Source organism: Mixophyes fleayi, chromosome 10, assembly GCF_038048845.1.
Source record: "Mixophyes fleayi isolate aMixFle1 chromosome 10, aMixFle1.hap1, whole genome shotgun sequence".
Classification (NCBI taxonomy): Eukaryota; Metazoa; Chordata; class Amphibia; order Anura; family Limnodynastidae; genus Mixophyes; species Mixophyes fleayi.
Window position 1 is genome coordinate 102,107,118 of NC_134411.1, and position 22,507 is coordinate 102,129,624.

The 22,507-nt window shown below is 40.9% G+C and overlaps 1 long non-coding RNA gene across 2 annotated transcripts in view; it reads right to left on the minus strand.

The window, feature by feature from the left end:
- Positions 1–22,507, minus strand: part of LOC142104586 (uncharacterized) — a 165,314-nt gene that overhangs the window by 61,999 nt on the left and 80,808 nt on the right. Inside the window, exon 6 of one of the 2 annotated variants that reach the window (XR_012679604.1) lies at positions 1,361–1,508. The exons of the other annotated variant lie outside the window; for it this stretch is intronic. This is a non-coding gene — a long non-coding RNA (uncharacterized LOC142104586). The remainder of the gene's footprint in view (positions 1–1,360; positions 1,509–22,507) is intronic. 2 annotated transcript variants of the gene reach the window in all.

A 22,507-nucleotide genomic window follows, 5' to 3' on the forward strand; every position in this document is an offset into this window, starting at 1 on the left:
AGAGACTGCAGTTTAGTTGCAGTTGGTATTAAAGTAGCAAAAGTTTGTGGTTATTGTTAACTATCATTATTATAATTATTATTATTCACATACTTCATATAGCGCCAACATATTCCTTAATGTTGTACCATATCCATATTTATCTATCTCACATCTATCTATTGATCTATCTCATATCTAGTTATCAATCTATCTATCTATCTAATATCCATCTACCTATATAATTTCTATCTATCTATCTATTATTATTATATCTATCTATCTCATATCCATCTATATATATATATATATATATATATATATATATATATATCTCATGTCTATCTACCTGTCTCATATCTATTTATCTCATCTATCTATCTATCTATCAATCATTCTATCTATTTCATATCTATCTATTTATCTATCGCATATCTATGTATCTATCTATCTCATATTTATCTATCTATCTATCTCATCTCTCTCTATTTATCTAACAATCTATATATCTATTTCATATCTATCTATTTATTTATCTATCTATCTAATCTCTATCTATCCAATATCTATCTATATATCATCTATCTATCATTATATCTATTTCATATCTATCTATCTCATCTCTATCTATTTATCTATCAATCATTATATCTATTTCATATTTATCTATCAATCATACCTATGTAGTATCTATCTATCGCACAGTGGTTAGCATTGCTGCCTTACAGCGCTGGGGTCATGGGTTCAGTCCCATCCAGGCCCTATCCATGTGCTGTTTGTATCTACCTTTGAGTGTTAGGGAATTATACTGTAATATCCACGGGGCAGGGACTGGTGTGAATGATACGTATTCTCTCTACCACGCAGCGTAATATGTTTGGTGCTTTATAAATAAATGAAAATTATAATTAACTATCCGTCTTTCAATCCTATATCTATTTCTGTCTAAATACAACTAAATTTAAATGATTCATCTACATTATCCATGAGATGAAGAATTCTTATTATTTAAGAAAATTGATATAAACATGTTTCATAAGACTTAATAACAAACATCTGTGAGTGTTGGCTCTGAGTCCTAGATGTACTCTTATATTAGTGCAGTATGTACATTAGTGTATGGTAATGAGCTATTTGCATATAATTACCAACAATGCCCATCCTGCATGGCATTCTGGGTAAACTGTAATCCAGGTCATACCTTCTCCATAACGATTGTGTATTGTTCCTATTTGTGTTAATAAACAATCTCGGCTATAACTGTATTTATTTATTTTAATCTCTGTTTTGTTCTGTATAAATGCTGTATTATTCTATACACATTCCCCAGAATACAGTACAATAATCCCGGATAGGTCTATGTGTATAATGTAGTTCTTACCATACAACCTGCATGTTCTTATATCCGTTCTATGCTGATCGCAGCGATCTGACTTCTAATATTCCCCACGATCCTCATACAACGGTTTTGATACAGAACCGATACTGTCGTCGCCCAATTCAGCTGGTTTGTCAGCGACTTTGGTTTCCTGGAGAGATGAAAGGTCAGAGAGACTGAATAAGAACAGGAATCCGTTGCGGACTAAACAGGTTTAATGTAGATTTTTGCCACAAAAGTGCAGAGGGGCTAGAAGGGTGCGAATTAGGGTGGAACGTCACAATAATATCACATAAGATCAGAGATCAGCTTTCCTGCTGCATTCTGGAAGGGAAATGTATATATATTAGTTATCTCTAACCTATCTACTTATGAGCTGGAAATTTTAACTGATCGGTACAATGATGTATTCTATGTAGAATGATTTTAGTCTGAGCTCTGAATCCCTCTCACATCCCTGCCGTCTCCCATTCACTGACTACAACCTGGTGCAGAACTCTGAGGTGCCAACGAATATCCTTAAAAATCCACTGGGGGGGGGGGGGGGTATGCATTATAACATTATAACATATATTTTCCTACCAGTTATACTCATATAATTTACAGGAGTTTATACATATATTACCATTATTTCAGACATATAAACATATCATAAGGTTATCTGAGGAAACGACATTGCTGCATAGACAATATTATCCACCAATGATAATTCTTCTGCCTCCACCTGGTTGGTTTATAATTCTGTAATTTGAAACGAATTTCCAGAGACACTTTACTGCGGGACAGGCGACCGTACGGATCTGATGGTTGGTGCCGTACAATCACTGCCGTGACCGGCTTACTGTACTGGTGTATAATATAATTACTTCTTTCCATGAAATAAAATAGCAATAATGTACTCCTTACTGTGCGATATAAGCCACTGGAGGGGGGGGGGGACATTATTTCTTATAATACATAAGATGCTTGTATGAGGCGGTCCTGATGTCTAGGTATCCTAACTACAATCCACCACAGAACATTACGTGACATCGCTACTTCCAGTGATGACATCACTGCTAACTACAGATAATTTACAGGAATGACATCACTGTTGGTATTTCACACCAATCCAATATCACGGAGGACCACATCATTTCCAGGAATACAAGCCCAGAGTTCCAGTTTGCTTTGTTATTCCGTATTATGTTTGTAAAACTACGTAAGTTTTCTCTGATTTTGCCGATTGGAAGCTGCCATGATGATCTCTGTCAAAAAATGATCCTGTATATACTGGGAGCATAGAAAAATCTATAGTAACAGGAAGGCCGCACCGTGGCTGCTTACTTAAAAATAAAAAGTGATGCACAGCGAATTAAATTATAATATACAAATATATTTGTTTCTCAAAGTCACTGATTTAGGGTGTGGGGCGGCCGTTTGAAGAAATATGGCAGTGTACGATGACTAACTTGTGAATGAAACAGTTCTGACGTTCAGGGAAAGCCGAGACGATACAGGTCACCCTTCTCCATCTTCTACTTAGATTAAATTCATCTTTAACCTTTTATCTCATTCTCCAGATTCATTTGACTGATGTAAGAGCCGCTGAAATGACAACACCTCAGAGACCAGTATATCGTCTTCACCCGCGTTTTACAGTTATTGTCACTGCTGCAAATAGCCACGTAATTACGTGGCCAATGCCACGTAAAATTGGGCCCAATTCTTCCGCGAAGACCCGAAGCCACGTTCCCAGACATCTGGATTCCATGACAAATCCAATCACTTTACTAGTAGTGAGTGAAGCGACAACGGAGACATGGTCCTCGCTGCTGACAGACTAATTAGGAGGCACCTGGAGCTAATTAAACATGGAGTCGTTCCCGATGAAGGCAGCGTTCTTATCAAACCTCTGGACAGGAGGGATATCGCTGATCTGTCTGCTGCAGCCATCCGAGCCGGCCTAGAGTAATGAGAGCACTTTAACTAGCGGCGTTATTGCCAGTTTAATGGATTTACTACATAAAGTCTGACTCAGCTAATGGAAAGTGACTAACGGTACAGAAAATCATTTATAAGGTTATATAAAGATTAATTCCACGTAGCCGCCTGTTAGGATGGGAATCAAATACCACAACTTACACAATATTGTTCTGGTCTTTTACTTTTATAATTGGAATTGTATAGATCGTTTAAGCTGGATATTTATGATAATATATATAGATATAGATATATATACACACATACATGAGCGATTCCATTACCATAGCGCTCTCTTATCTATCACTGCATATAGACACACTTTTAAAGGGTAATTCTACTTAAGGAAATTATGTTGCCAAGTTAAAATTAATGTAGTCAAGGGTGCACTTAGGGTGGATTCCAACTGCCCATAACCTCCCCCCCCCCACACTAAGATCTCAACAATCTGGGGTTTAGAAAGTAGAGACGCTTCTAGGACCTCACAGTCAGTACCTGCATTAAATAAACTTTAAGACTTTGTCTGCAATCTAAGGGGTACATGTATCAAGCTGTGGTTTTGAAAAAGTGGAGATGTTGCCTGTAGCAACCAATTATCATCATCATCATTTATTTATATAGCGCCACTAATTCCGCAGCGCTGTACAGAGAACTCATTCACATCAGTCCCTGCCCCATTGGAGCTTACAGTCTAAATTTCCTAATATATACACACACACAGACAGAGAGGGAGATTGACAGACAGACAGAGACTAGGGTCAATTTTTGATAGCAGCCAATTATCCTATTAGTATGTTTTTGGAGTGTGGGAGGAAACTGGAGCACCCGGAGGAAACCCTCACAAACACAGGGAGAACATACAAACTCCACACAGATAAGGCCATGGTCGGGAATCAAACTCATGACCCCAGTGCTGTGAGGCGCAAGTGCTAACCACTAGGCTACTGTGTATATAGTTATGTATTTAGTACATTCTACAAAATGACAGCTAGATTCTGATTGGTTGCTATAGGGAAGATCTCCACTTTTTCAAAACCACAGCTTGATAAATTTACCCCTAAGTCTTTCATGGGGATTTCCTATGTTATAATGAAGAGTGGCTTCAACAAAATGGCTGCCATTATTGGTCTTAGTGATTTTTTTTGCCTCTAGTGTATTTATATAGCGCCAGCGCTGTACAGAGAACTCACATCAGTACCTGCCCCATTGGAGCTTACAATCTAAATCCCCTAACATACACACACACCCATAAAACAAGAGACACTAAGGTCAATTTGATGGTAACCAATTAACCTACTAGTATGTTTTTGGAGTGTGGGAGGAAACCGGAGCACCCGGAGAAAACCCACGCAAATATAGGGGGAAAATACAAACTTCACACAGATTAGGCCATGGTCGGGAATCAAAATCATGACCCCAATGCTGTGAGGCAGAAGTGCTAACCACTAAGATATATATATATATAATTTTTATTTTTGTTTGGTGAAATAACACAGCAAGCCGGTATACTCACTGTGAAGACAAAATATTCACATGTTTCCAAAATTCTAATTGGTTCGAGCTCATGAGAAACTGCGCAACATTCTGTTCGGTCAGAGTAAAGGGCAGTGTTGGTTATATATCCAGAACAGACTAAAATTGTTCTCTAATCTCTCTTGACCCTCTTAACATAACACATAATACTACGGGACCTATTTAAGATTTTTTGGATTTTTGCCCCGTTAAGTATCATCTGTCATCACAACAACGGCAAATGACATTTTGGGGCAATTTACTATAGAAGCCGTATCGGGATCGCGCATCCGATAGACGGCTGTCCAGGCAATTATTTCTAATGAAGACTCCCGGTTCTGACCCGGATTCTTTACTGTGTATGCGAGACATAAATCCGAACACCCAGCAAAAAAAAAACCCAGCATAGATTATATTTGATTGGAATTAGTACAAAGTATCAGTGTTGCTGGAGAGGGGAATCAGCGTCAATGTGCAGCACAGTGGCGTAGTGGTTAGCACTTCTGCCTTGCAGCACTGGGGTCAGGAGTTCAATTCCCGACCATGGCCTTATCTGTGAGGAGTTTGTATATTCTCCCTGTGTTTGCGTGGGTTTCCTCCGGGTGCTCCGGTTTCCTCCCACACTCCAAAAAAAACATACTGGTAGGTTAATTGGCTGCTAACAAATTGACCCAAGTCTGTCTGTGTGTCTGTGTGTTTTGTCAGGGAATTTAGACTGTAAGCCCCAATGGGGCAGGGACTGATGTGAATGAGTTCTCTGTACAGCGCTGCGAAACTAGTGGCGCTATATAAATAAATGGTGATGATGATGATGATGAATGTTATTAGTTGTAAATGCTGGAAATATCATGTTGGCTGAAGGCTATTTGGGCATAAAAATCTGACGTTCATCAGCTAAATAATAACACGCTGATGACTCTGCATTCTCTGCGTGTTGTGGGGTTCCTGGATTCTGGGTGTACATTGACTTTTTAAGACTACGCTCCTCATTCACCCGCCCACCCTGCAGTGAAAAATGAGTTTTTCCTGCTCAGTGTGAGGTTTTACTGGTAATCTCTCACTGGTTGCTGGTCCGTCAGCCGCCCCGTGATTGATGCGCTGGTTAGGTAGTAAAAGATTTCAAAGGGTCAAACAGTGTCTTGATGACCACTGAGGGGTCAATCAGCGTTGTTCTATCTCCACATGACAGCTGAGGGGATCAAAAGATCACAGCACCGACCCTACCGAGATCCTGTGGGATCTCCTCATTCACCTTCTTGTCTAAAAACGGGGACATGGGTAAAATAAGGTAAAAGAGATATATTTATTATTATCGTTCATTTATATATATAGCGGCGATCATATTATTCATCGCTGTACAGAAGACATGTAGTCATTCATATCAGTCCATGCACCATTGGAGCTTACAATCTAAATTCCCAACCCCACACACACACACACACACACACACACTAAAGGGGAGATACAATTCAGCACGATGTTGGGGCTGAAATCTCTGATCATGGGACGCGATGAAAAATGAGCTGAGCGTTCTTACTCTGATGGACAGCAACGTGTACAGCCGCACACCGCGGTGATGTTTGATGGCACCTTGCTCTTCCCATAAGTGTCCGTTTATTTATTTATTATTTATTATGTGCTGTTTCCACACAGTTTTCGCCATAGTACGGTGGCTCAGTGGTTAGCACTTCTGCCTCACAGCACTGGGGTCATGAGTTCGATTCCCGACCATGGACTTATCTGTGTGGAGTTTGTATGTTCTCCCCGTGTTTGCGTGGGTTTCCTCCGAGTGCTCCGGTTTCCTCCCACACTCCAAAAACATACTGGTAGGTTAATTGGCTGCTAACAAATTGGCCCTAGTCATCATCATCACCATTTCTTTATATAGCGCTACTGATACCGCAGCGCTGTACAGAGAACTCACTCACATCAGTCCCTGCCGCATTGGAGTTTACAGTCTAAATTCCCTAACAGACAGACAGACACAGACAGAGGGAGACTAGGGTCAATTTTGATAGCAGCCAATTAACCTACCAGTATGTTTTTGGAGTGTGGGAGGAAACCGGAGCACCTGGAGGAAACTCACGCAAACACGGTAGAACATACAAACTCCAGACAAATAAGGCTATGGTTGGGAATTAAACTCATGACCTCAGCGCTGTGAGGCAGAAGTGCTAACCACTAGGTCACTGTGCTGCCCACCGTCTGTGTGTGTGTGTGTGTGTGTGTGTGTGTGTGTGTGTGTTAGTTAGGGAATGTAGACTGTAAGCTCCAATGGGGCAGGGACTGATGTGAGTGAGTTCTCTGTACAGCGCTGTGGAATTAGTGTCGCTATATAAATAAATGATGATGATGATGATAAAGCACATTGGCATTATGTATAAGTACGCTTTGCTGTGCATCTTACAACCATCGACCAGGATTATTCTAGATTATTATATTTGGTGACAGAACACTGCATCCACGTGTGTTTCTCAGACTTTACCTTTCTCAACATGATTATAAAGCAGTAAATGACTTTAATGCTGCTTTTTTTTTTTAGATTACTTTTTTGTTTCCCAGAAAAGGTTCCTTGTCTCTTGCACCAGGTGTTCTCCATTACTTTCTATGGGAGAAATGTTGTCATTGAAGGATTGGGGAACGGGGTTTAATTGAAGTCACTAAAGTTAGAATGATAAAGAAATTCCATTCAGAAGGTTCTTTATTGTTCATTTCGTTTTCTCTCTTTTTTTAATTTTTCTTTTACATTTTGTTATTTTTTCTTATAAATGTAAAAAAAAAAAAGATTCTTTGAGGTTTTTAAAAAAAAATTTTAGTCTTAAATATGCCGTAATCTGTTCCTGGTTTTTTCTGTTCTACTCATTTTGGTTTATGCCGCTGACAACTGAATTATGGTCACAGTTGGGGAATTTGAAACGTCTGTTTACGTAGGACGACATCGAGGTGTTTTGTGATATTGTTGGATTTCCCTGTAGACACTTTAAATGGCCCCTTTATAATGCAGAGGGCAGGTAGTTGTCGGTGTAGTAAATAGTGAATACAATTATAAGCAAATAATTCACTATATTTATGGAAATAGACATTTGTGTGAATATGTTATATGTCGTAGTAGCGGATAGCATTTATTATCTGGTCTAATTAGAGTTCACGGGAAAGGACAATGGCAACAGACTAAGTTGTATCATTCTTGTCACTGTTGCAACGTTAGCGTTGTAGAGGGGGGTTTCCACACCACGCCGCTGGTGGGCGTGGCCAGCATGCATGGGGGCGTGGCTATAATATTAGACAGTGCTTGGCTGCTCTCCAACTCTTCCTATCCCCATAATATACATGGACAATGCTGCGTGCACTACTGTTAGGTGCACGCAGCTCTCCCTTTTCAAGCAGAGCCGTGTGAAGCGGGGGCAGGGGCAGGGTCTATCTACCTCAATTATACAGTGCTCCAGGCTTGGAGGGGGGGGGGGGGGGATTCCAGGCACAAGGAAACCCCCCTCGGTTTGCCTATGTTAGCATTGACACAATAAACATTAATGTTTGATGGATGCAAATATTGCTGTTCCTGCAGTAAGTGGTGATATGTTAGATCATCAATAATAAGTTCCACACACTAATAAGACATACGTAGGAATAATAGTACTTTGTCGAAACATGTTACCAGCCCTGTTTCATTTCATAGTTCCCGATGATCCCAATAAAAAAATTGACGCTTGATCCCACCAGTCGCCTTTGCCCCAGATGCGCCACCTAACACCCAGTATTGCTGTGGCCACGCCTTTAAATCCATAAGCCACGCCCCGTATCCTGTGGAAATATTGTGAATGTTCAGGGACTTTGTATCTGCAAATGTAATTTCCTCTTCAAATTCACAATTATATAAATATTGTACAAATAGGTACAAATAAGGTATATGGTGGTTGTCAATGATGGGGGGGGGCAGGAAAAGAGAGACTCCCCCATAATCCTATTCTCCTGTATTCTGGGAATGTAATAGAAAATCCTTCACGGCTGGAGAGAAGCTGTAGTTTAGCAGTTGCAGCAGCCGACAGTAGGACGATGACAGAAAAGAGTTATTTAGGCAAATATTTTGTGTAATTGCAGACGTTTGTATGGGGAAGATCGCGGCGTAAGGCATCAAGATGGCGGAGGAAGAGTCCAATGATGTGAGGAGCTCTGTGGATCGGGCCGTTCCTTACTGATGTCTTATAATGCACCTTGTACTGTACCCAAACACAGCAATGAGATTTCAGGTTGCTAATTATTTATTAACAGTTATTTATATTGTGCCCAGATATTAAACGGCGATGTACAGAGAATATTCCCATCATCCCCAACGCAGCTTACAATATATATTCCCTACAATACAGACACATGAGGGTTAATATTGTCAGGAAACCAACTAACCTACCAACATGTCTTTGGAGTGTGGGAGGAAACCAGAGCACCCAGAGGAAATACACGCAAACATGGGGAGAACATACAAATGCCACAGAGATAGGACTCTGGTTGGAATTGAACCCATGACCCCAGCATTGTGAGGTAGCAATGCTAACCACTGTGCCTCCCTGCTGCCCTTAAATTAGCATTTAATGGGGCATTCCGGGCTCATCAGGTCATAGCTCCTTTTTACCACTCAACAAAACGACCTGATTCTCATCGGTGCCGCAGATCGGACACCTGGCCGTACTTTCAATGGGATTCAAAAATCAGGTGCATTTTACATGGAAGAATACATTTACAGGTACATAAATACCAAGTGACTTTGTTTCACTGTCCGCCAGGTACCGAGATAAATGATATTGTATCTTTAAAAAATTGCAAACAATGTAATATATCGCAAAATATGGCAAGATTTGAAAAATAACTAGAAATCCCTCCGTCCTGTTCCACCAGCCTTTCACTCTTTGCCAAACTGAAGGGTTTGTGTTTTCGCAGAGATTAATTCCTTACTGGAGCATGAATCCTCAAATATTAGCTTTCCCCTATACTGCCGTCCAGACGTAGAGAAAATACGCCTCTGTTATTAGTAGCCGGTGCAGGAAAGCAATAAGAAAAATGTACAACAGGCAGATCTGGACGTACATTTCTGTGCAATGAATGTGACCTTTTGTGGAGCAGAAACAGCCCAAAACCAGACTTTAAAAATCCCCGTTCTTCAATAAAACACCGCACGTAAAAAAATCCTCATACGCAGAAATCTCTGTTTTTCTATCAGTGCACATAAACATATGTTGCGCTTTTCTTCACGGCTTGAAAGTGGGATGTCATCCGCGTGATCTCGCTGACCACCCACATGTACCAGCTCTCCAAACAGCATCTGTCTTAGTCTTACACCGGCCTTAAGTAGTTCAAAATGGACTTCATCCAAAACAAGGGGAGGATGATGTTGAATGCTGAGATTACTAAAAGAAAATACTCTAATCGGGGAGAAACGGACAAAAGAATTTCCTCGGATATCAGTTGTGTTGTTCTCCATTCATCATCGGAGTTAGTGAAGGTCTGTCCGTCAATGGATGGTTAATTCACTGCAAATCCGCCACATTGTCCACAAGCCAAGAGACCTATTTAGGTGTAATCCTTACTTACATCATTGGGCGAATCCTTTGTCCACCTTTTGACTTCACGCACGGAGGACAATAGCTGCTGGTTGGTTTTTAAAGGTCAACGAAATCTCTAATATAAGATGGGCTAATAGGAAACAGTCACGATGATGTAAAAGTTGTATGTAGGTATTGAAGATGTAGGTAAGTTCCCTTATAACGACCGGCAGTGTATGTAACATCACTGCAGTCTACTGTTCTCTGTTACCATCCATATTAGTCTTACAAGCAGGAAGTCATGTGTAGGAACCAAGAAACAAATCCTTACCTCAAATATACCTCAGATATACAAACCCATTCTGGGATTTGTGGATTTGACTTTTTAGAAGTGGTTAAACCTTCTCAAATCATACATGGTAGTAACGACATAGACAGTGAATCCAGGTCCTGGTGCCAGTTTGGTCCTAGGGGTCCCTGGCATATGCCCAGAAGTGCCGAGAGCTACCTAGGTACCCGGTGCGGCTACTTCTTGGGCTACAAAGATCCGGTGCTGTAGGCAAAAAACTTGCAAGTTATTGGCACGCGCAGTCACTGTGTCCTATCAACAATACAGCTGAGATGGGCAGAGCCCCATCCGCCCCGTCCTATATCACCACCTCTCGGAGGCCCTAGTACTTTGTGCCTTCTACCCCCCCCCCCCTCTCTGCACCACATGTATATTCCTGTTCTTCCCAAGCTTCACCCAGATTATTCCCCAAACACCCACTTTTAGGTGGAAGCCCACCTATTTCAGCAGACGCCCTGCCCCTTCCAAGGACTGGCATTTGGGACTATCCTGCCAAAATCAGGACAGTTGGGGTGTATGTTGCTCTGGGGTCCTGGCGGGGGCTCTGCCCCTGTATCTCACAAAAGAACATGGTGAAAGTATAAAAGTGGGAGAGAAAAGATGAAGATTCCCTTTGAGAACTCGTCGTCCTCGGCATAAAATAATTCCACAAATAGCTTCACCTCCATGTTTCTGTAAAATATGTGAAGTCTGACAGTCCGGCCTCCCCGCTAACACGTAGAGAGTCATCCGTCTTGTGTTTACACGCAGGTATTCTTTATAAATGCCATCGTTTCCAGGTTAAAATGTTCAGTTCTGGCACAATCTCAAAGAGTCCTGTACGAGTTACACGAAGAAGGTGCAGAGCCGGATTCTGAAAGAAAACAGAGAATTTCTTTCTATTCTATTTTAGCCTGAAAGATTTATCTCTGTAATTCCACACTCCAAGCCTGAAGCAACCTGGATATTTTCATTATCGTGTTATTATTTTATAATCTGTCAGTATATTCCTGAAAACATGATTTTGTATTTTTTTCTTTTTTTTTTGCGGAGGAACTTTCAATCATTTCTTTTTACTTAACTGCAAGATCCTCCATTTATCAGGGAACGTTCTACATCAATCATCTCCCTTCTCAGTCCCTGTTATCACTAATAACCCCGGAGCAGGAGACATCACAGAGCTTTCAGAATACTCCCCCTCTGCCACCCTGGAACTGAACACACAGCGTCGGCGCAGACTGCCCCCAGCTTTGGTTTTGATAACTGTCCAAATCTCAATTTAAGGCTATATTTGTGCAATGTTCCTCACCCTTCTATTTATTATTATCCGTCATTACATTATATTGGCGTTTTGTCCCAACCAAACATCTCCGGCCTTCTCTGCAGAAACCTTGTTTTCCTAAGATCTCCAGTACAGCTCCAGAGGCCCAAGTTTTGTGATGTCGACAGAAATGTAATTATCCTATAACTTAATGTGGCATTTACTTCACAGCCATAAGGAACACTGATGACGCACAATTAATGCCAACAGGGTACTTATATCACTGACACATTCTTGAAGAACACCTCAATTCACAAAGTGCACCCAGGTGTCTTATTGCCTAGATACTCTCTACAACAGAGTGTATCTAACATTAACAAACATTTTCCTGTCCTGCTGGTTCAGTGTTAACGGTGTTGATATACACAGGAGAGATTTGTGTCTTCACGGTTATTAATAAATTCAAAAGTTGTATCTTCAATATAAAATGTTATTAAATACAAGAACCCCCAAAATCTGTTATTTATCCATTTAATCAAAAGAGAATGTTAATTAAGCAATGGGAAGAAACGCTGGTGATTTAAGATAGCCACGATGCTAATGATCTAAGTAAGGGTTCAATATGTAATCAGCCAATCACGATATCACATCCCGTGACAGCACCAGAAAATCTATAGAATGTTCTGTGTAAAGGAGGTGTGGCCTGGGGAATAGGCGGGGCTTGAAGCACCAATGGTTGAGCACCTACAGGCTCCAGTCTTGTAAATGTGGTCCCGGATATTCCCCATTGTAATAAGGAGCTTCAAACACACAAACATGTCACGTAATACAGACAGTGCATTCAGTCCCCTCACTCAGGATTATAGTAATAATAATATAAAATAAACAGGCAAAACCATACTTGCCAACTCTCCCGGAATGTCCGGGAGACTCCCGCATCTTGCGAGAGTCTCCCGGACTCCCGGGTGAGTGTGGCAATCTCCCGAATTCTGCCCACTTCACTAGGAAGTGCCCCACTTCCTAGTGAAGTGGGCTGAATTAGATCCCAAACGCCGCGATTCCCTATGAAGCGCGGCGTTTGACCCTGCTGTCAAATGACGCGATTTGCGTCATGATATCACAGGGGGTGGAGCCGAAATGACGCAATTTCAGCCGCCCCGCCCCCTCACGCCCACCTCCACTGGCTGGCTCCCGGAAGGGAGCTGAAGAAAGTAGGTAAGTATGGGCAAAACCAAGCAGTATTTAAGGAGAAAACCAGAAACCTTATACGTAATAAAGGAGTAGGAGATTGGACAATTACACTTTTGCGCAATGCGCCTCCGTAAACCTAGGCGTTTTGTACTGTGCATTCAGGTAAACGAGGGCCTATCTCATTAGGAAGATTCTGTTGTAATATATGCTCTGTGCTGCAAGTGACTACCATAGACGCATGCTTTCTGTCACTGAAGACGCTGGTTACTGCTGCACTATAAGTCTCGACAAGCTGAATTCTGGAAATAAATTCTCCCTAAGCCCATTATTAAAATGTGATTTGTAGGTGGGTGACTGAGGAGTAATCCCCCGGACTCTCTCCCGCTTACAGCACAGAGCCGGATGACTCATTAGGGAAATATTCTGACATTAAGCTGCTATCCGTTATCAGCAGAACAATATATTCCTCTATCACAAAGATAGACAGTATTAATTAGGGAGGATGTGCAGAATGTTTGATGGCCCTAATTAAGGCTGTAATAAGATGTAGGCTTAGAATGTAGAGAATATGGAACTGTTTAAACTAAACGTTTCTCTTATTGGGGGTTAGTAACAAAGTGTAAAAGTATTATTCTAGTGACCTCCATACAATCACAGAGCATTCTAGTGTCCTATATACAACACACAGAGCATTCTAGTGTCCCATATACAACACGCAGAGCATTCTAGTGTTCTATATACAATACACAGAGCATTCTAGTGACCACTATACAGTACAGAGAGCATTCTAGTCATCTCTATAGAATACAGAGAGCATTGCAGTGATCTCTACATAATACAGAGAGTATTCTAGTGCTTTCTATACAATACATAGAGCATTCAAATGAGTTCTATACAATACAGAGAGCATTCTAGTGACATCTATACAGTATGGAAAATATTCTAGTGCCCTCTAAAAATACCAATAGCAATCTATTGACCTCAATACAGTACAGAGAGCATTCTAGTAACCTCTATACAGTACAGAGAGCGTTCTAGTGACCTCTATACAGTACAGAGAGTATTCTAGTAACCTCTATACAATAGAGAGCATTCTAGTGACCTCTATATGGTACATAGAGCCTTCTAGTAACCTCTATACAATACAGAGAGCATTCTAGTGACATATATACAGTACAGAGAGCATTCTAGTAACCTCTATACAATACAGAGAGCATTCTAGTAACCTCTATACAATACAGAGAGCATTCTAGTGACATTTATAAAGTACAGAGAATATTCTTCTGACCTCTATACAGCACACATAGCACTCTAGTGTCCACTATATAATACAGAGTGTATTCTATTGACCTTTACACAAAACATAGAACATAATAATGTCAAATTTACAATACAGAGAGCATTTTAGTGAACACTATACAATACAGGGAGCATTCTAGTGACCACTATACAATACAGAACGCATGGGATCTCAGATCTGGTGTTTGGTAATCTGGATGGAAGTGAGTGTGAGCAGATAGCAAGCTCCGGAAAGTCTGTCATTTCTAATTATAAATGCTGCTAGTGACTACATATAATTCTACAACTTAGTTACCTATCTGGACTCACAAACTCATCTGTCACACGGCGGTCCTTCGGTTTCTAGAACTGAGGTCCGACACACTTACCTGCCTCCCGCTGACCTCCATGCTCCGACCGTTGGCGTCCTGTTTTCGGCTCTGCGCATTCTGGCTCCAAACTTTAAAAGGCACTTCCCCCTACACTTCAGTGCCTGTTGATTGTGTTACCTACCTGGTATCAGACGTGCCGTCTCTACACACTGCGTGTTCCATTGGCCTTCAGAGCTCACGGTCCATCTCTCTCCGCTGTGCCGCTGGCTCCAAGAGCTTATGCTCCATCTCACTCCACTGTACCGCTGGCTCTCAGAGCTTACGCTCCATCTCACTCTGCTGTACCGCTGGCTGCAAGAGCTTACGCTCCATCTCACTCCGCTGTAATGCTTGTCTACAAGAGCTTACGCTCCATCTCACTCCACTGTACTGCTTATCTACAGAGCTTACGCTCCGCCACTCCGCTGTACTAATTCTCTACAAGAGCTTATGCTCCACCATTCCGCTGTACTGCTTGTCTACAGAGCTGACACTCCATCATTCAGCTATACTACTTGTCTACAGAGCTTACCCTCCGCTACTCCATTGTACTAATTGTTTACAAAGCTTGTTCTCCATCTCTTCTGCCGTTACCTGCTAGTGTCATTCTACTCATTCCCCTAAAGATCTCGCCTGACACTCCTGGTAGGGGCCGCGACCTGCGGGGGGACGCAGCTAAGACCAAACCGCCTTGCTGCGGTCCCTGGTGAACACCGTCCGTTCGTTAGACTCCGCGCCTTGCTAGGAGTAGTGCCAAATTGGGAAGATCAGAGAATCCTATCTACAAAACCGTGACACCATCATTGTCAGGAAATATCTTGTGTACAACATCCCACCCTAAGTAATTAAACAAAGAGGAGATCGTGTGACTTATAGGAGAGCACACTGGGAATCCGCAATGATTAATGGCTGCACAAACGTCGGTGTGTGGCGGCGAAACTCAAGGCCTGTGAAAATAATCAGAAGAACATCGTCATATTCATAACAATAACATTTTAATAAATCCGTCTTTCACCTTGCAGCAAACATATCTACAATGGGCGTCCACGTAATCACTCGCAGATTCTCTCTGTCACACCCGACTGTGCCCCAACGCTGTTACTGATATAAACTGTCAAACGTGTCCCTTACGTGACTCTTACAGGCATAATAAGCCCTGTTTATAAGTAGATTCATGTTCTCCTTTCTTTACTCTTAGGGCCTGATTGAAAGTGGAATGAAAGCTTAAGAGTAACTTGCAATTAAAAAAGTTGCATGTACAGTGAATGTGTATGTATATATGTGTATGTATATATGTGTATGTATGTATATGTGTATGTATATATGTGTATGTATGTATGTATGTATGTATGTGTGTGTATATGTGTGTATGTATGTGCATGTATATGTGTGTATGTATGTATATGTGTATGCATGTATGTATGTATGTATGTATGTATGTATATGCGTATATGTGTATGTATATGTGTGTATGTATGTATGTATGTATATGTATATATGTGTATGTATATGTGTGTATGTATGTATATGTGTATGTATATGTGTGTGTATGTATATGTATATATGTGTATGTATATGTATGTATATGTATATATGTATGTATGTGTATGTATATGTGTGTATGTATATGTGTATGTATGTATGTATATGTATGTATGTATGTATGTATGTATGTATGTATGTATGTGTGTATGTGCTCTGTATCCACAGTGGGAGATGCATCCAGATATGAATGAGCAGACCGTGTGACTACAGACACACACATCAGACGCTTGTGTCCAATTTGCGAACATGTACGAAAACCTTTTATTTTATATGTTATGAACGCAATTACTCTGAAACATCATTAAAACTTGAATAACCGACTAATACAACAGGAACAACTTACTGACATACGTACAAAAGGAATATTTTTTTTATCGTCGCTGCAGCACTCTCAGCAAATTCTCATCTACGGCCGATCGACTACTGAGGTCTCAATAAGTGTCTGCAAACCTCTGGTTACAAGCGGTGCGCTAGTTCAGGTGCTTATTATCCTCATACTTGCTTACTTTTAGGCACTGAAGTCCGGGAGATCCCGGACCGGAGGCGTGATTAGAGGTCGGGGTGCGGTGAACCGCGTCATTTTGGCCCCACACCCCGCGTTGGAAATGGTGTTTTGATGCAGGCGGCAGGGCCAAAATGATGCGATTCGCCACAAATTGCATTATTTTGGCCAGGTATTTGCCAGATGCGGGAGACTTGCCTGCTCTTCCGGGAGTCCGGGAGACCGACCCGGATTTTGGGTGTCTCCCAGACATTCCAGGAGAGTTGGCAAGTATGACTATCCTGCCTCTGACCACCGCAAATGAAAGAGCTTTTTCAGTCGCATCTGCGACTACGTCCCAGTCTGTTTGTACACAATTCCTCCAACAAGCACTTACTGTACATTTGCCCTCCCATCATTCCTCTTCGGGCGCAAAGAGTCGTAAATACCAAAAAGGTGAAAGGTCAGAATAGTTTCAGCTGTACACGATCTCTGTATGAGCATGCGCAGTGCAACAAGCTGCAAATATACAGAACGCAAGTGGCCAAACGTGGCACCCTCAATCTACACCCCGTGTTCTGTCTGTAAGCTGCGTTAAGTGTATGTAGAACTTACATCTTCCGTAGTTCCTGCCATCTTCGGAGAGCCGTGCCTTGTGGAATGAGCCCGTTACACGATGTCATCTTGTCCAAATCATCAGCTTACACCCAATAATGTCACGTTTTGTAGCATGACAAAGGCGACTGATGATTAACACCCAACCCCCGGAGAATGGACTTACAGATAGGATAAAGGTTATTTGTGTGAAATAGAACCCTGTATCTATTTCACACTTTTAATCCTATAAAAAAATGCCCAGGTCGACTTATTAATTCGCGCATAAAAAGCAGACTGAACGTGTAGGAAGTACACATGAGTTTTTGGATCTGTTTTTCATCTCTCCCCATAGACTTAATGCTAATTAAAGTCACAAGTAGATGTCAAAAAAACTGCGGCACGCTGAGCTTCTAAAACAAACATACGCCAAAGAGGTAAAAAATGGATAATTCCCACCCAAAATGTGTATTTTAAGGGGAAAAAAAAGCTTCATATACTAACATTCATCCATCAAAATAATGACAAAAAAGGGAAAAAGTTGAATAAATAATTTTGTGGGCACAAGAACGGAGGTTTCGTCAGAGGCGAGTTAATCTGTCCTGAAAATAATTTTAAGCGCTCCAAAAAATTCTCTGCGAACCAGTGACGTCAGCCTGGCCCCGCATCTGCGGTACACCGCTGAGATACAATAATCTTGTCCGGCATACAGCTGAATATACTTTATCATCGTGTAAAGAAGACGGTAACCCGTCTGAAATTCCTTTATGAGTCTTTTGGGATTATAATAATTTTTATTACTTCTGCGGTTTCCTATGCGCCCCCCTCCCTATATCTGCACATAATGAGCAGTAGCGACAGGCCCATTATGCAGATAGAATTTCTCTACTGATATAATCCGCATTGGACCACATCCCATGTAAACACCAGGAGGACGCACTTTCGACACAGCTATGATTTAGCAACCTGGTCCTCCAAAAATATTATGGTTCCCTGTTGTCGTACTTGTAAAAATAATATAATCTAGAAAATGAATCCGGTTTTGTTGTTTCAGATCACGGTGAACATAATCCAGACCCGTCCTGCGATGTAACAATGTAGCTTTTGGAAGTAGAAGCAAAATAATCCTCAGCGGTGACTTTCTTCATTAAAAAACATTACAACACTGGAATTTGTCTGGTAGGGAGATCTAACTCCAACCGGGTATCGCCTCACCAAAAATTAGCTATGTTTCTATGAACTTCATATTTTTTGTTGCTGACAAACCTTACTGTGGAAGCCGAGCTGAAAACAAATCCAGAATTTGGAATAAAATTCTATTTCTGTTTGTTGTCTTTCCAACAAAATTGCATTTTCAACACCAAATTATATTTAAACAAGTGGTCAACAACAATGTTTGTGTGAATGTGATTCGTTGAAGATATTAACCCAGTATCTAAAGTCTTTCTGGGAGATTTGCACGTCCCTGTGAACCAGAGTTGTCTTATTTCCAGCACAAATTAGGGCCCTTCTCAGCCTCTGTAAGATATCACAGCCCAATACAGAGTAGTATATCATATCACAGTACGAGCCGAACTGTGGTCATGTATGTTATTCCCATGGTGGGTTAAACTAAGATCAGGATCAAAAAGATCTTACGCAGATGGGGGTAAAATCCTGTTGGCCTGGACCAAGATCTGCCAGGGTATGCCGACATCGGCCAACAGACATTGCTTTTTTACGACAGTGACTTGCATTGGACCGATCAAAGCTAGTCTCTGATTGGTTTGCTCTGGCTGCAATAATGAACTGAGTAAACCATTGGTGGTTGATGCCATCGGGAAAAAGTTGGGACAATAAGGATTGGTCTGCAAAGTAAAAATGATCAGTTGAATGGTACTTTTACTGATCACAACATATTAAACTTATATCCTACTATAACTTTTCTGTTGTACGTTTGTTCACGGTTCAGTCTTCCCCGGACGTCATGTCTTACTGTCTCGTACTGATTCACCGCACTATTTCCGTACAAAACCAGCTATTTTAGGCTGATTGGATGAGGAGTCATTAACTCATCTTCTTTCCTTACCACAATAAGAATATTATCCCTGCCGTTCTTGCCAGCTGGTTAGATGAGCTAAACTGACAAATTTGCGCTGACATTGTTAAGCTGAACAAGTTTGATTTTCATTTCTCAGAGATGATTCAAATCAGCGGAAAACGCGGAGCTTGAAATGCGTCGCTAACCTCCAACGTGGGGGAGCAGCCAGCCTCCTGCAAACTACACAAATAATCTCGGTAACTCCGAAATCCACAATAGTCTAAAAACAGCGCTGCTTAGAAATGACTAAAACAGTAAGAAATATATATGGTTCAAGATTTTTAAGGTCCTTTTAAACTCACTCTCTGTTGTTGAAGTTACGTCCCCCCAAGTTCCGGGGTTACTTTTTAACAAACTTGCGTTTCAGTTGGATGAAAAATATAAAATGCATCTTTAACGGGAAGAACCGCAGCCATCTGCCAAATACTTAACCCTGGTTAAGGAAAACAGAAGACGACGGGGTCTATTCATCAAGAAATGCAAAACCAACGTAATGTAATGTGCATACATCTGTATTCAGTAAAGGGTGAATATGATGATACGTCTGGTGATGAATATGGGTCTAGGTCTGCTCTGCTCTCACAGACAATACACTGCAGGATACGTCCAATACTATGTGGAATATAAAGTCACAATAGACCATACAGAAAAATAAAAACTATTCAATCAATGTCACCTGTTAATATAGTCATTAATGACCAAATTCTAATATTTAAGTTTTTTATACATTTTGTTTCCATGAAATACAATTATCAGGATGTAATTAATGTCCATGGTACATAAAATACATTGTTACAGTTGCTCCCGATTACAAACACATGTTCTAGCTGTATACACAGCCGTCATCACTAATAATCAGCACTAATAGTAGTATCCTGCGCTGTAGGTGTTGCAGGTGATACAACTGAAAGTCACCTACTTTAGGGATGTCCAAAGCTTGATTCGAAATTGTAGGCTGCAGCAATAGTCTTTTGCGCTCAAAGATGAATTGTACGTTGCTGCGTTCAGAGGCGTATGATATGTTTCTGATCATGTGCAGAGTAATGTTACGCAAACTACGTTGATTAATGATTCAGGCTCAGGGTGTCAGGAAACGATCAATACAGAGCAGTATGTTGTTCTTCTTTACTCACACCGGAGAGGTACAATGGACTGGGATGCACGTGTATAAATATATAACCTTAGATGACAACAATATTATTATTATTGTCGTTACTATGAAAGTATAATATTCCATAAGGGTCGTTAGTACGCGAGTTGGGTTGTTGTGTTTTGTTTCTCTAATTTAGAGGACACCTTGAATAATCAGTTACTCTTCTAGGGATGATCCTCTAGCACTGCAAGATATATATGTTGTCGAAGTCAAATAAATTGGATATGGTCATTTCAAATTAATATCTATCGATCTGAATGTCTATGTCTGAACTTATGCGAATAGCGCGCTACGGCGCGGAGGAGCGGAGTTTGCCACAAACACGTGCGAACACTTATACACACATTTACACGAACACACACTTGTAATTAATTCATATTAAAAGTAGTTGCAACACATAGTTATTTGTAATGAAATGTAGCAGAGTTTATAGTTAAATATTATAATGTTATGGACACATTAGTGAGATCTAAGGTTCAGGTCACAGGAAACATATCATGTCTGGTATCATTCTAATCCCCTATTTATCCACAGACGTCCGGTTTAATCACTGAAAGGATCGCACCTTGCGTATGCTAGATATGGATTATAGGGAATAAATGATCATGAATGGTATTGTGTGTGTAATGTAAATAGACCAGTTTTCGGCGGGAAGATTAGTATGCATCTTCTGGAGAGCTGACCCCCACCCTTGGAGGGCATCGTTTGACCTGCATTACACTGGACCTTCCTGAAGCCTGAACCTATGGAAACATGCCAAATCATCTGTATTGTTTTCACTGTATCACTGACTATATATAAGCAGGGGCTCTGGGACCAGCAGACAGTCTCTTCGACCACAGACTTCAGGACTGAATGACTGTAAGCTGGATCCAGGGCACCTGCGAACGTAACGGCTGTACTTATATTATTTGGATTGTTACTGCTGCTTTTTGCTATTAAATCGCATTGTGCTTTGGAACCACATAACCGGAGCTGGACAATCGTTATTGGATAGCGACTAGACGTACATAACAATATATATATATATATATATATATATATATATATATCTCATCTGTTAGGTAATGTATAGACACACTATTCTATGGACGTCTTGGTGAAGTCTAAATGCTGCTGCGTGACGTATACACTGACGAATACTTTCCAATCCAAGGTAGAAATTAATTTTACAGATGTCGGAGTAAGACAAGAAATCCGTAAATATCATTGTACCAACTGTACTTTCACCTTCCTTTGCCTCTCTGTAGCCTCATCCCACCAGCTATGTGAGGAATTTTACATTGAATTCAGTTCAGCGCTTGACACTGAGCCAAGACCAGAAGAACTGACGTGAACAAGTTTGAAATGAACTTATCTCGGCAATGAATTTGCTCAAAAGGAGACACATTTTCACATAATTGAGACAAATAGTTATATTATGGCTCTAATAGGTTTTAACAGCATTGTAAAATTGGACTCAAGTCTTGAGTTGCCTGTAAAATGGATCCCTTGGTTGATTAAGTGCAGAGTTGTCATCCTGCCAGTGAGCTGCGTGTCTATGTAGGTGGTACAAAGCAGAGGTCGGCTGTAGCTGTCCGCGTCAAACTGGCCTCTTCCACTGCCAGCGTTTGTCCTTATTGCTGAAATGTTCATGAATCTTGACTCAACGTTACCATAATGTCTCATTTCCACTTTCTTCTGTTCCTGTTTAATACTAGACGCAGTATTTTATAGGACTTGTCAAGTCAGACGAAGGGTGATTTCTAAACCTACAGAGGCCCTGGTCTCATGATTCAGCAGTGGACGGAGGATTAGACAACAAACCAGCAACGAGCATTTAATTGGCTCAAAATAAAAACAAGTTCCCTATATTATTTA